Source organism: Loxodonta africana, chromosome 23 (genome assembly GCF_030014295.1).
Source record: "Loxodonta africana isolate mLoxAfr1 chromosome 23, mLoxAfr1.hap2, whole genome shotgun sequence".
In the NCBI taxonomy this organism is placed as follows: Eukaryota; Metazoa; Chordata; class Mammalia; order Proboscidea; family Elephantidae; genus Loxodonta; species Loxodonta africana.
In genome coordinates this window covers 32254305-32267066 of record NC_087364.1, presented here as the reverse complement: position 1 = coordinate 32267066, position 12762 = coordinate 32254305, and the positions used below count along the sequence as shown (strand labels likewise).

The following is a 12762-nucleotide window of genomic DNA, read 5'->3' as shown; positions in this document are numbered from 1 at the left end:
CACCCACACGTATCTGTCGGCTTGTCATACTGTGGGAGCTTACATGTTGCTGTGATGCTGGAAGCTATGCCACCAGTATTCAAGAACCAGCAGGGTCACGGATGGTGGACAAGTTTCAGCTGAGTTTCTAGACTAAGACGGACTAGAGACCTGGTGGACTACTTCTGAAAAAAGTCAGCCAGTGAAAACCTTATGAAAAGCAGTGAAACACTGTCTGATATAGTGTCCAAAGATGAGCCCCTGAGGTTGGAAGGCACTCAAAATTTGACTGAGGAAATGCTGCCTCCTCAAAGTAGAGTCAACCTTAATGATGTGGATGGAGTCAAGCTTTCTGGGCCTTCATTTGCTGATGTGGCATGACTCAAAAAGACAAGAAACAGCTGCAAACATCCATTAATTATCTGAACATGGAATGTACAAAGCACGAATCTAAGAAAATTGGAAATCATCAAAAATGAAATGGAATAAACATAAACATCAACATCCTAGGCATTAGTGAGCTGAAATAGACTGGTATTGGCCATTTCGAATCTGACAATTATATATATATATATTTTTATGCCAGGAATGACAAATTGGCTTTGCATTCATCATTAAAAAGAACATTTTAAGATCTATCCCGAAGTACAATGCTATCAGTAACAGGATAATATTCATATGCCTACAAGGAAGACCAGTTAATAAGACTTCAAATTCCCACACCAACCACTAAGGCCAAAGGTGAAGAAATTGAAGATTTTTACCAACTTCTGCAGTCTAAAATTGATTTAACATGCAATCAAGATGCATTGATAATTACTGGTGATTGGAATGCAAAAGTTGGAAACAAAGAAGAAGGATCAGTAGTTGGAAAATATGACCTTGGTGACAGAAATTATGCTGGAGACCACATGATAGAATTTTGCAAGACTAGCAGCTTTTTAACAGCAAATACCTTTTTTCAACAACATTAACAGTGACTAAAAAAAAAAAAAAATTTTTTTTCTTTTTTTTTTTATACATGTGGACGTTGCCAGATGGAATATATGGGATCCAACTGAATGCAAAAATTATTGAACAATATCATTAATATCACACACAAACTAAAAGAAAAAAATTTTATTGTGCTTTAAGTGAAAGTTTACAATTCAAGTCAGCCTCTCACAAAAAGACCTATACATGCATTGCTATATGACCCTAGTTGCTCTCCCTACAATGTGACAGCACACTCCTCCTCTCCACCCTGTATTTCTGTGTCCATTCAATCAGCTTCTGTCCCCCTCTGCCTTCTCATCTCACCTCCAGATCAGGAGCTGCCCACATAGTCTCATGTGTCTACAGGAGCTGTCTTATAGTCCAGTTTAATATTTGTCTGAAGAGCTGGCTTTGAGAATGGTTTTAGTTTGGGGACATGACCACTGGGGTCCCTCCAGTCTCAGTCAGACCATTAAGTCTAGTCTTTTTACTGGAATTTGAGGTCTGCATTGCACTTTTCTCCTGTTCCATCCTGGATTCTCTGTTGTGTTGCCTGTTGGGGCAGTCATTGGTGGTAGTCAGGCACCATCTAGTTCTTCCAGTCTCAGGCTGATGGAGCTTCTGGTTTATGTAGCCCTTTTTTACTCTTGGGCTCCTATTTTCCTTGTGTTTTTGGTGTTCTTCATTCTCCTTTGCTGTATGTGGGTTGAGACCAATTGATGCATCTTAGCTTTTAAGACCCCAGACACCACTCACCAAAGTGGGATGCAGAACATTGTCTTAAATACTCTTTGTTATGCCAGTTGACCTAGATGTCCTCCGAAACCATGGTCCCCAGACCCCTGCCCCTGAGACTCTGTCCCTAGAAGTGTTTGGTTGTATTCAGGAAAATTCTTAACTGTTGGACTAGTCCATTTGTACTGACTTCCCCTATATTGTGTGTTGTCCTTCCCTTCACCTAAAACAATTCTTGTCTGCTACTTAATTAGTGAGTACTCTTCTCTTTCCCTCACCACCCTCATAACCAACAAAGAATGTTTTCTTCTGTGTTTAAATCTTTTCTCAAGTACTTATAATGGGTGTCTCATACAATATTTGTCCTTTCGTGACTAATTTCACTCAGCATAATGCCTTCCAGATTCCTCCACCTTATGAGATGTTTCACGGATTCATCGTTGTTCTTTATAGTTGTGTAGTATTCCATTGTGTGAATACACCATAGTTTGTTTATCCATTCATCCGTTGATGGGCACCTTGATTGCTTCCATCTTTTTGCTATTGTGAACAGTGCTTCAATGAACTTGGATGTGCATATGTCTATTCACGTGAAGGCTCTTATTTCTCTAAGAAGTATTTCAAGGAGTGGGATTGCTAGATCATATGGTAGTTCTATTTCTAGATTTTTAAGGAAGTTCCAAATCTATCTCCAAAGTAGTTGTACCATTTTATATTCCCTCAGCAGTGTATAAGTGTTCCAGTCTCTCCACAACCTCTCCAACATTTATTATTATTATTATTGTTATTATTTTTTGATTAATGTCAGCCTTGTTGGGGTGAGATCTCATTGAGGTTTTCATTTGCATTTCTGTAATGGCTAATGATCACGAGCATTTCTTCATGCATCTGTTAGCTGCCTGAATGTCTTCTTTGGTGAAGTGCTTGTTCATATTGCTTGCCTATTTTTCAACTGTGTCATTTTGTTGTTGTTGTTGAAGTTTTGCAGTATCTTGTAGGTTTTAGAGATTAGACACTGATCTGATTTGTCCTGGCCAAAATTTTTTCCCAGTTTGTAGGTGGTCTTTTCACTCTTTTGGTGAACTCTTTGGATTAGCATAAAGTGATTTTTAGGAGCTCCCAGTCTCTTCTGGTGTTTGTGCATACAGGTTTTGCATACTGTTTATGTCATGTATGAAGGCTCCTAGTGTTGTCCATATTTTTTTCTTCCATGATCTTTATTGTTTTAGATTTTATATTTAGATCTTTGATCCATTTTGAGTTAGTTTTTGTGCATGGTGTGAGGTATGGGTCTTGTTTCACTTTTTTGCAGATGAATATCCAGTTATGCCAGCACCATTTATTAAAGAGACTGTCTTTTTCCCATTTAACAGACTTTGGGCCTTTTTCAAATATCAGCTGCTCATATCTGGATGAATTTATGTCTGTATTCTCAATTCTATTCCGTTGGTCTATGTATCTGTTGTTGTACCAATATCATGCTGTTTTGACAACTGTGGTGGTATAAAAGGTTTTAAAATCTGGTAGTGTGAGGCCTCCCATTTTGTTCTTTTTCAGTAATGCTTTACTTATATGGGACCTCTTCCCTTTCCATATGAAGTTGGTGATTTGTTTCTCCATCTCATTAAAAAATGCCATTGGAATTTGGATCAGGATTACATTTTATCTGTAGATTGCTTTGGGTAGAACAGACATTTTCACAATGATGAGTCTTCCTAACCATATGCAACGTATCTTTTTCCACTTATGTAGGGCTTTTTCGGTTTCTTGCAGTAGCATCTTGCAGTTTTCTTTGTATAGGTCTTTTACATCTCTGGTTAGATTTATTCCTAAGTATTTTAACTTCTTGGGGGATTTGGTGATTTCCTTTTTGAAGCTCTCTTTGTTGGTGTATAGGAATCCAACTGATTTTTGTCTGTTTATCTTGTATCCTGATGCTTTGCAGAACTCTATCAGTTCCAGTAGTTTTCTTGTGGATTCCTTCGGGTTTTCTGTGTATAAGGTCACATCATCTGCAAATAGAGATACTTTTACTTCTTCTTTACTGATTTGGATGCACTTTATTTCTTTTTCTATCCTAATTGCTCTGGCTAGGACTTCCAGCACAATGTTGAATAAGAGTAATGATAAAGGACATCCTTGTCTGGTTCCCATTCTCGAGGGGGATGCTTTCAGACTCTCTCCATTTAGGATGATGTTGGTTGTTGGCTTTGCATAAATCCTTTTTATTATGTTGAGAAATTTTCCTTCTATTCCTATTTTGCTGGGAGTTTTATCATGAATGGGTGTTGGACTTTGCGAAGTGCCTTTTCTTCATCAATTGATAAGATCATTTGTTTCTTGTCTTTTGTTTTATTCATTTGGTTCATCACATTGATCGTTTTTCTAATGTTAAGCCATCCCTGAATACTTGGTATGAATCCCACTTGGTCATGGTGAATTTTTTTTTTTTTTTTTTGATACGTTGTTGAATTCTATTGGCTAGAATTTTGTTCAGGGTTTTTGCATCTAAGTTCATGAGGGACATTGGTCTGTAATGTTCAATTTTTATGGTGTCTTCACCTGTTTTGGCGTCAGGGTTATGCTGGCTTCATAAAATGTGTTTGGGAGTATTCCATCCTTTTCTATGCTCTGAAATACATTTAGTAGTAGTGGTGTTATCTCTTCTCTGAAAGTTTGGTAGAATTCTCCAGTGAAGCCATCAGGGCCATGGCTTTTCTTGGGGGTGGGGGTGGGGCAGTTTTTAAGTTACCTTTACAGTCTCTTCTTTTGTCATAGGTTTATTTAGTTCTTCTACCTCTATTTGTGTTAGATTATGTAAGTAGTGTGTTTCTAGAAATGTGTCCATTTTCTCTAGGTTTTCAAATTTGTTAGAGTACAATATTTTATAGTATTCTCTTATGATTCTTTTAATTTCAGTTGTGTTTGTTGTGATATCCTCCCATCTCATTTCTTATTTGGATTATTTGCTCCCTCTCCTGATTCTCTTTTGTCAGTTTGGCCAATGATTTATCGATTTTGTTGATCTTTTCAAAGAACCAGCTTTTGGTATTTTAACTCGTTTGATTGTTTTTCTGTTCTCTATTTCTATTAATTCTGCTGTAATTTTTGTTATTTGCTTTTTTCTGGTGCCTGGGGGCTTCTTTTGCTGTTCTCTTTCTATTCATTTGAGTTGTAGGGTTAATTCTTTGATTCTGGTCCTTTCTTCTTTTTGGAAGTGTACATTTATTGCTATAAATTGACCTCTGAGCACTGCTTTTGCTAAGTCCCAAAGATTCTGGTAGGATGTGTTTTCTTTCTTATTTGATCCTATGGATTTCTTTATTCCATCCTTAATTTCTTCTATAACTCAATAGTTTTTTAGCAAGATGTTCGGTTTCCACGTGTTTGATATTTTCCTTGCTTTTTTTGTTATTAATTTCTACTTTTATGGCTTTAGGGTTAGAAAAGATGCCTTGTAATATTTCAGTGTTTTGGATTCTGTTAAGGCTTGCTTTATGGCCTAATATGTGTTCTCTTCTGGAGAATGTTCCAACTACATTGAAAAAGAAAGTATACTTGGCTGTTGCTGGGTGGAGTGTTCTGTATATGTTTATGAGGTCAGTTTGGTTGATTGTGGATTTAGGTCTTCCTTGTACTTTGTACTTTACTGAGCCTTCTTTCTCGATGTTCTGTCCTTCAATGAAAGTGGTGTGTTGAATTCTACTATTATTGTGGAGCTGTCTATCTCTTTTTTCAATGATGTTAGAATTTGTTTTATGTATTTTGGAGTCCTGTCATTGGGTGCATAAATATTTACTATGGTTCTGTCTTCCTGGTGTTTTGGCCCTTTAATCATTATATAGTGCCCTTCCTTATCCTTTGTGGTAGATTCAACTTTAAAGCCTATTTTGTCAGAAATGAATATTGTCACTTCTGCTCTTTTTTGATTGTTCTTTGCTTGATATATGTTTTTCCATCCTTTGAGTTTTAGTTTGTTTGTGTCTTTAAGTCTAAGATGTGTCTCTTGCAGGCAGCATATAGGCAGATCATGTTTTTTATCCATTCTCTCCATCTCTTTATTGGTGCATTTAGTCCATTTACATTCAGTGTGATTATTGATAGGTATTTTTTTTTTTTTATGAGTTTAGTGCTGCCATTTTGATGTCTTATTTGTCTGTTGTTGACAGTTTCTTAGTTTCACTTAATTTTCTGTGGTGAGTCATTTTTCTTTATATGTTTTTCCTCTTTTTCATTGTTGTTGATTTTGTATTTGCTGAATTTTTATGGTTTTCTTGTTTTTTATTTTGATGTGCAGGATTTTTAGTTTCCTTTGTGGTTACCTTAATGTTTACCCCTATTTTTCCAAGCTTAAACCACTCTTTTATTTCTCTTTATCGCCTTGAGTTCCTCTCAATATGAAAGATATATGACTACATTTTGTAGTCCTTCTTTTTTGTTCTATGTTGTCATCTTTTACATAATGACTTCTCTGTTTCCCTGTTTTGAGTGTTTTAGCTTTGATTTATTTTTGTGATTTCCCTATCTGGATTGATATCTGGTTACTCTGCCCCATGTTCTAGTTTTGGTTTGTTATCTGATGTTATTGACTTTCTAACCAGAGGGGTCCCTTTAGAATTTCTTGTAATTTTGGTTTGGTTTTTACAAATTCCCTAAAGTTCTGTTTGCCCAGAAATCCCCCAATTTTGCCATCATATTCGAGTGACAGTTTTGCTGGATATATAATTCTTGGCTGACAATTTTTTTTTCCTTCAAGGCTTTATATATGTCATCCCATTGTCTTCTTGCCTGCAAGATTTCTGCTGAGTAGTCCATGCTTAGTCTTATTGACTCTCCTTTGTAGGTGACTTTTTGTTTATCCCTAGCTGCTCTTAAAATTCCCTCTTTATCTTTGGTTTTGGCAAGTTCGATTATAATATGCCTTGGTGACTTTCTTTTGGGATCTAACTTGTATGGGGTTCAATGATCATCTTGGATAGATATCTCCATCTTTTCTGATTTCGGGGAGGTTTTCTGCCAACAAATCTGCAACAATTATCTCTGTATTTTCTGTTATCCCCCTCTTTCTGGTTCTCCAATCACTCATAGGTTATCCTTCTTGATATAGTTCAATGTAATTCTTAGGGTTTCTTCATTTTTTTTTTTAATTCTTTTATCTGCTTTTTCTTTAAATATGTTGGTGTCAAGCACTTTATCTTCAGTCTCACTAATTTTGACTTCCATTGCCTTAATTCTGCTCTTATGACTTTCTATTGAATTGTCTAATTCTGAAATTTTATTGTTAATCTTCTGAATTTCTTTTGTATCTCTATGGATTCTTGCAGCCTATTAAATTTGCCATTATGCTCTTGTCTAATCTGCTTAAATTCCTCTAATGCTTTGTCTGTGTGCTGATTGGATTGTTCTGTGTTTTGCCTGATCACCTTCCTGATCTCTTGAAGAGTTCTGTATATTAACCTTTTGTATTCTATCTCTAGTAATTTCAGGAAATACTCTTTATCCTGAAGATTTCTTGATTCTTTGTTTTGGAAGCTTGTTGAAGCCACATTTCTGCCTCTTTATGTGATTTGATATTAACTGTTGTCTCCAAGTCATCAATAATTTATTGTCTTTATTTATTTTATGTTTGTTTACTATGTCCTAGCTTCTTGTTTTGTTGTTTTGATATTCCCAAAAAGGCTGCTTGAGTGAGCTTATTTGATTATTGGCATCTTTGAAGCTCTAATGTCCTGTTGCCAGGTGGTTAGAGCTGTTACCAGGTATGTGAGCCTATGATTCCATTCACTTTTCTTGTATGCACTCAGCTCAGGTGTCCAGGTAATCAGTCACCAAGGGTGTGGTGTAGGCTCTCACAGTCCTAGACATGCAGGGGTGATTGGTATAGGCACAGGTATCTGGCTGCAGTAGGGGGGTCTTGCACTGAGCCAGGAAAGGGGCTGATAACTGCCACTGAGTTTCTTTCAAGACAGTGTGTCCCTGTTCCCTAGAGCACATATGTTGTTGGGTTTTGCAGCTGGACTATGGGCTCCCAGTGCTGTTGACTGTAAGGACTGGGAGGCACCACTTATTCTTGGAGCCCTGTTGCAGGTGGCCAGGTGTCATGGATGGAGCTACCAGTTCTCAGGCCCCTGATGTGGGTAGGCAAGGTCCCTGCTTAATAGGCAGAGTGGTGTTGAATGGCATGAACCTGCCTCTCCAAGGTGTAGCTGAAACATTTGAAGTTAGACTTCAGGTACATACCTTGTTGTACCATGTTAATGAGGGCCTATACTGTTGAAATGGGCCCACACAGGTCTAGGCAGGGGTGAAAGGCATTCAAAATCTGTGGACCCCTTATGCCTGTGCCTAGACAAAGGGGTTGTTTCTGCCCTAAGTTCCTGGTTTAGGGGAACTGTTAATTTATTCCATTTCCAAGGCCAGGAGAATGGCTCAAGGTGAGTGCAGGGTCCTTCTTCCCACCTAGGGGACGCAGCCTTCTTAGACCCAGTGCAGAGTGGGAAGGGAGCAGGTAATTGGGAGAGAGTTTTTTCCTGAAGGGATATTTTTGGATCTGTGAGGTAGGTTAAATTATCTTTTGCCGATTAAGAGCCACTTCTTGCTTACTTTGGAGGGTTGAGAGGACTCTCTGCCGCTCATTCTCTCCTGATGTGGAAAACATGTCCTGAATGCCACTGCTTGCCTCACCACACTCACTCCAGCATAACTGGCCTACAGAGTGCCAGTTCCCACCAGATCATGTCTGGCAACTCTTCCCTGCTTCTGAACCATTTCTCCCCTGCCACTCAGTCCAATTCCTCAACCTTGCCTTTGATGTCCAGAGCTCCTAGCTTGTCATATATAATCAATTCACTTTTTTTGTGTGTGTCTTTGTTTTAAGAGAGGCCACAGGAAGCGCCTGACTACTCCACCATCTTGGCCCCACCTTCTCTGCACACAAATAAAATTTCTCTGAAGATCATTCAAAAGTGGTTGCAGCAGTACATCGACACAGAATTGCCAGAAATTCAAGCCAGATTCAGAAGAAGACTTGGAACAAGGGATATCATTGCTGATGTCAGATGCACCTTGGCTGAAAGCAGAGAATATCAGAAAAATATTTACCTGTGTTTTATTGACTATGCAAAGGCACTCAATTGTGAGGATCATAATAAATAACAATGCAAAGAACTGGAATTGCAGCAGAACACTTAATTATGCTCATGATGAACCTGTACATAGTTCAAGGGGCAGTTGTTCAAACAGAACAAGGGGATACAGCATGGTTTAAAATGAGAAATGGTATGCATCAGGGTTGCATCCTTTCACCATATCTATTCAATCTGTATGGTGAGCAAATAATCTGAGAAACTGGGATATATGAAGAAGAATGTGGCATCAAGATTGGAGGAAGACACATTAACAGTTTGCTTGCTGAAAGTGAAGAGGACTTGAAGCATTTACTGAGGAAAATCAAAGACTACAGCCTTCAGTATGGATTACATCTCAACATCAAGAAAACAAAAATCCTCATAACTGGACCAATAAGCAACATCATGATAAATGGTGAAAAGATTGAAATTGTCAAGGATTCCATTTTACTTGGATCCACGTTCCACACCCATTTAAGCAGCAGTTAAGAAAACAAACGAAGTATTGCTTTGGGCAAATCTGTGGCAAAAGACCTCTTTAAAATGTTAGAAAGCAAAGATGTAACTTTGAGGACTAAGGTGTGCCTAACTCAAGCCATGGTGTTTTCAATAGCCTCCTATGAATGTGAAAGCTGGACAATGCATAAGGAAGACTGAAGAATTGACACCTTTGAGTTGTGGTGTTGGTGAAGGTTTGGGCTGCCAAAAGAATGAACAATTCTGTACAGAATGCTCTCTAGAAGTGAGGATGACAGGACGTCATCTCACATACATTGGACATGTTATCTGGAGGGACCAGTCCCTGGAGAAGGACATCACGCTTTGTAAAGCACAAGGTCAGTAAGGAAGAGGAAGACCCTCAATGAGATGGATTGACACAGTTGCTGCAACAATGGGCTCAAACATAGTAATGATCGTGAGGATGGTGCAGGACCAGAAGTGTTTTGTTCTGTTGTACGTATGGTCACTATGAGTGGGAAATGACTAGATGGCATCCATTTGAACAATAATTTTTCACTGGTTTTGCTCCTTTAGAGCACCCAGCCTAAGATATTGGGTACCGAGATTGGTACTAGGAGAAAAAAATCTTAAGGATGAGTTTTCTGAATTGGTTCTTAAGTCTGTCTAGACCTAAATACACCAATGACTCTAATTCCATAGGGAAGAGAGCACTGCTAATTCATGGCATGAGGTGGCAGTAGAAATACATAAAATATCACCACCATCGGATCAAATATTTATGAGAAACAAGGCTCCAGATGATTATGTGTTTGATGTCTTTCAGCATTTCAGTCAAACTTAGAAATATAAGGAAGCAGATTGGTTGGTTCTAATTTCACTAGACAAAGTGGTGAAAGAAAGAAATGAGCTCAGGACTTCAGATTCACAGCTCAGCTCTCACATAAAAGACTTGATAGTTGCCACTTGTGCCCTGAAGGAAAGCCTCATTTCTTGTAGTAACAGAATTGTTATTGCCGAAAACCAAACCCAGTGTCCTATTGTAAGAGTGACTGAATTACAACACCAGTTAAATTCCCAACCTCAAATGGGGTCTGAAGTTAAAGTGAGGGCATTGATTGGGAAGAAATGGGATCTTGGAACTTGGGATGGGGACATATGGGCAGATAATCAGAAATCTGAGGATACTGAACCCCTAAATTTCGTTGAATCACTCCTGTCAACAGAGCCAGCCCTCTTACTCCCAACTGAAGAGATTACTCCATCTTTGTCTGCTAAACGAGGGTTAATAAGATTAACCAAGCTGTGTCTGAAGAGCCTTTGTCTGAGACATCACTTGGAGCAATGGCTGGGGCATTGCCTGGGACATCGGCTGAGGCAGATGCTTTAAGAGATACTGCTGAATGTCCTCAGAACCCAACCCTACCACCCGTTTTTGCTTCTAAACCTATAACTAGACTTAAGCCCCAGCGAGCCTCAAGAGGTGAAGAACAGTGTGACCGAGGAGGAAGTACACTCTGAAAGAACTGCTTGATTTAGAAACCTGGGGAGTGTGTGTGGCAATGGCTGGTGTAGTGATTAAGAGCTACAGCTGCTAACCAAAAGGTCAGCAGTTCAAATCCACCAGCAGCTCCTTGGAAACCCTATGACGCAGTTCTACTCTGTCCTATAGGGTCACTATGAGACTGAATCAACTCAATGGCAATGGGCTTGGTTTTGGCTTGGCTATTAAGGGTGTGGGATAATAGTGCAAGGAACATAACTCTGGATCAGTCTGATATTGATACGAGTCCACTAAGCATAGATTCTTCATTCAATGAAACTTGAGTGGTTAGAAAAGGATGTAATAGTTTATTTGGTTGTGTAATCATTAAGGTAGTGTGTCAACTTGGCTGGACCATGATTCTCAGCAGTTTGGCAGTTATGATGTAGTTTGGCAGGCAGGTGACTTCTCTGATGATTTTTGATATAATGCGATCATCTCTATGATGGGATATGCTGTGAGTAGCTAATCAGTTGAAAGGGAGTTTACTTGGAGGTGTGGACTACATCCAATATAGGTGGACTCTGGCAAGGGTTGTGGGCTTTTGCTCTCTCTGGATCCTGCAGCTGATTCCTGTTCATCTGACCTCCAATTCTTGGTACTTGAGCTATCAGCTTACTTGGTATCTTGCCTGCTGATGTGGTAATTCATTTGTCTTGGCAGCCTGTGAGCAAAAGCCCTGCTTTCTGACCTGTCCATCTTGGGTTCACCTGTCCCTGTGCCTACTTGAATCAGGAGAAGCCTCCAGCCCGACCCACGAATTTGGGAAGTTCCAACCTCAACTACTGCTTGAGCCATCCTTGATATAAATCTGTGTCTATATATATACATTTTCCTGGTTTTGTTTCTCTAGAGAACCCAGCCTAAGACTGGTTGATTCACTGAAGCATGGATTAAGTGGTGGCCTACACTAAATCAAGTTGAAATGCCAGGTCTACCTTGGCATATTGTAGAAGAAGGTGTCCAAAGGCTTAGGGAAACTGGCATGTTAGAATGGATGTATCAAGTTGGACTCAAGACCCATGTATGGAGTACCCAGAGGACACTACTTTCACCACAACGGTGAGGAACAAATTTGTGAAGGGAGACCTAGCATCCTTGAAGACTGTTGTGTTTGCTATTTTATGTAAGTCAGATTTGACGGTGGGAATTTCCCTAACTGAGCTAAGACACGGAACTATAATGGGGCTGATTGGATCCCAGGGTGGTGAGGCCAAGTGGTGACACTCCATCACTAAAGACAAGGTGGGCATGGTAACCATAATGGACAGCAGAGTCAAAGCAGTAATCAGAATAATCTAACTCATAAGGACTTATGGTGTTGGCTACTTTGTCACGGCGTCCCTAGGAGTAAAATATTTACTTATCTGTACAAGTGGAAGAATTCTAGGTCAAATTAACAGCAGTCTAACTTGAATTGCCATAATAGAGTCACAGCCCCTCAGTCTATTCCCAGACTTAAGCCAGTTTACAGACCCACAACACCTTGAATGAAGGGGAGACTGGGTCACCTTGAGGAAGGACCCCACTACACTGCCAAAAATTTATACTTTCTACCAGCCTTCCCCAAAGGGATCTTGCAGCCTTTTATGAGAGTGAATGTTCATTGGAGAAAAGGAAATAAGCAGGCTTTTGGGGGATTACTGGACCCTGTCTCTGAACTGGCACTAATCCCAGGAGACACAAAATGTCACTTTGGCCCACCAGTCAGAGTGTAGGCATATGGAGGTCAGGTTATTAATGTAGTCTTAGCTCAGGCCTGTCTCACAGTACGCCCAGGGGGTCCTCAAACCCATTCTGTAGTGATTTACCTATTTCCAGAATGCATGATTGAAATAGACATGCTCAGCAACTAGCAGAACCCCAACACTGGATCCCTAACATGTGGGGTAAAGTCTATTATGGTAGGAAAAGCCAAGTGGAATCTATTAGAACTGCCCCTAC

The 12762-nt window shown here is 39.4% G+C and overlaps 1 pseudogene; it reads right to left on the bottom strand.

Annotated features, from left to right (window-relative positions):
* Positions 1 to 11982: 11982 nt before the first annotated feature.
* LOC100658124 (cadherin-3-like) overlaps positions 11983 to 12762 on the bottom strand; it is a 49511-nt pseudogene continuing 48731 nt past the window's right edge.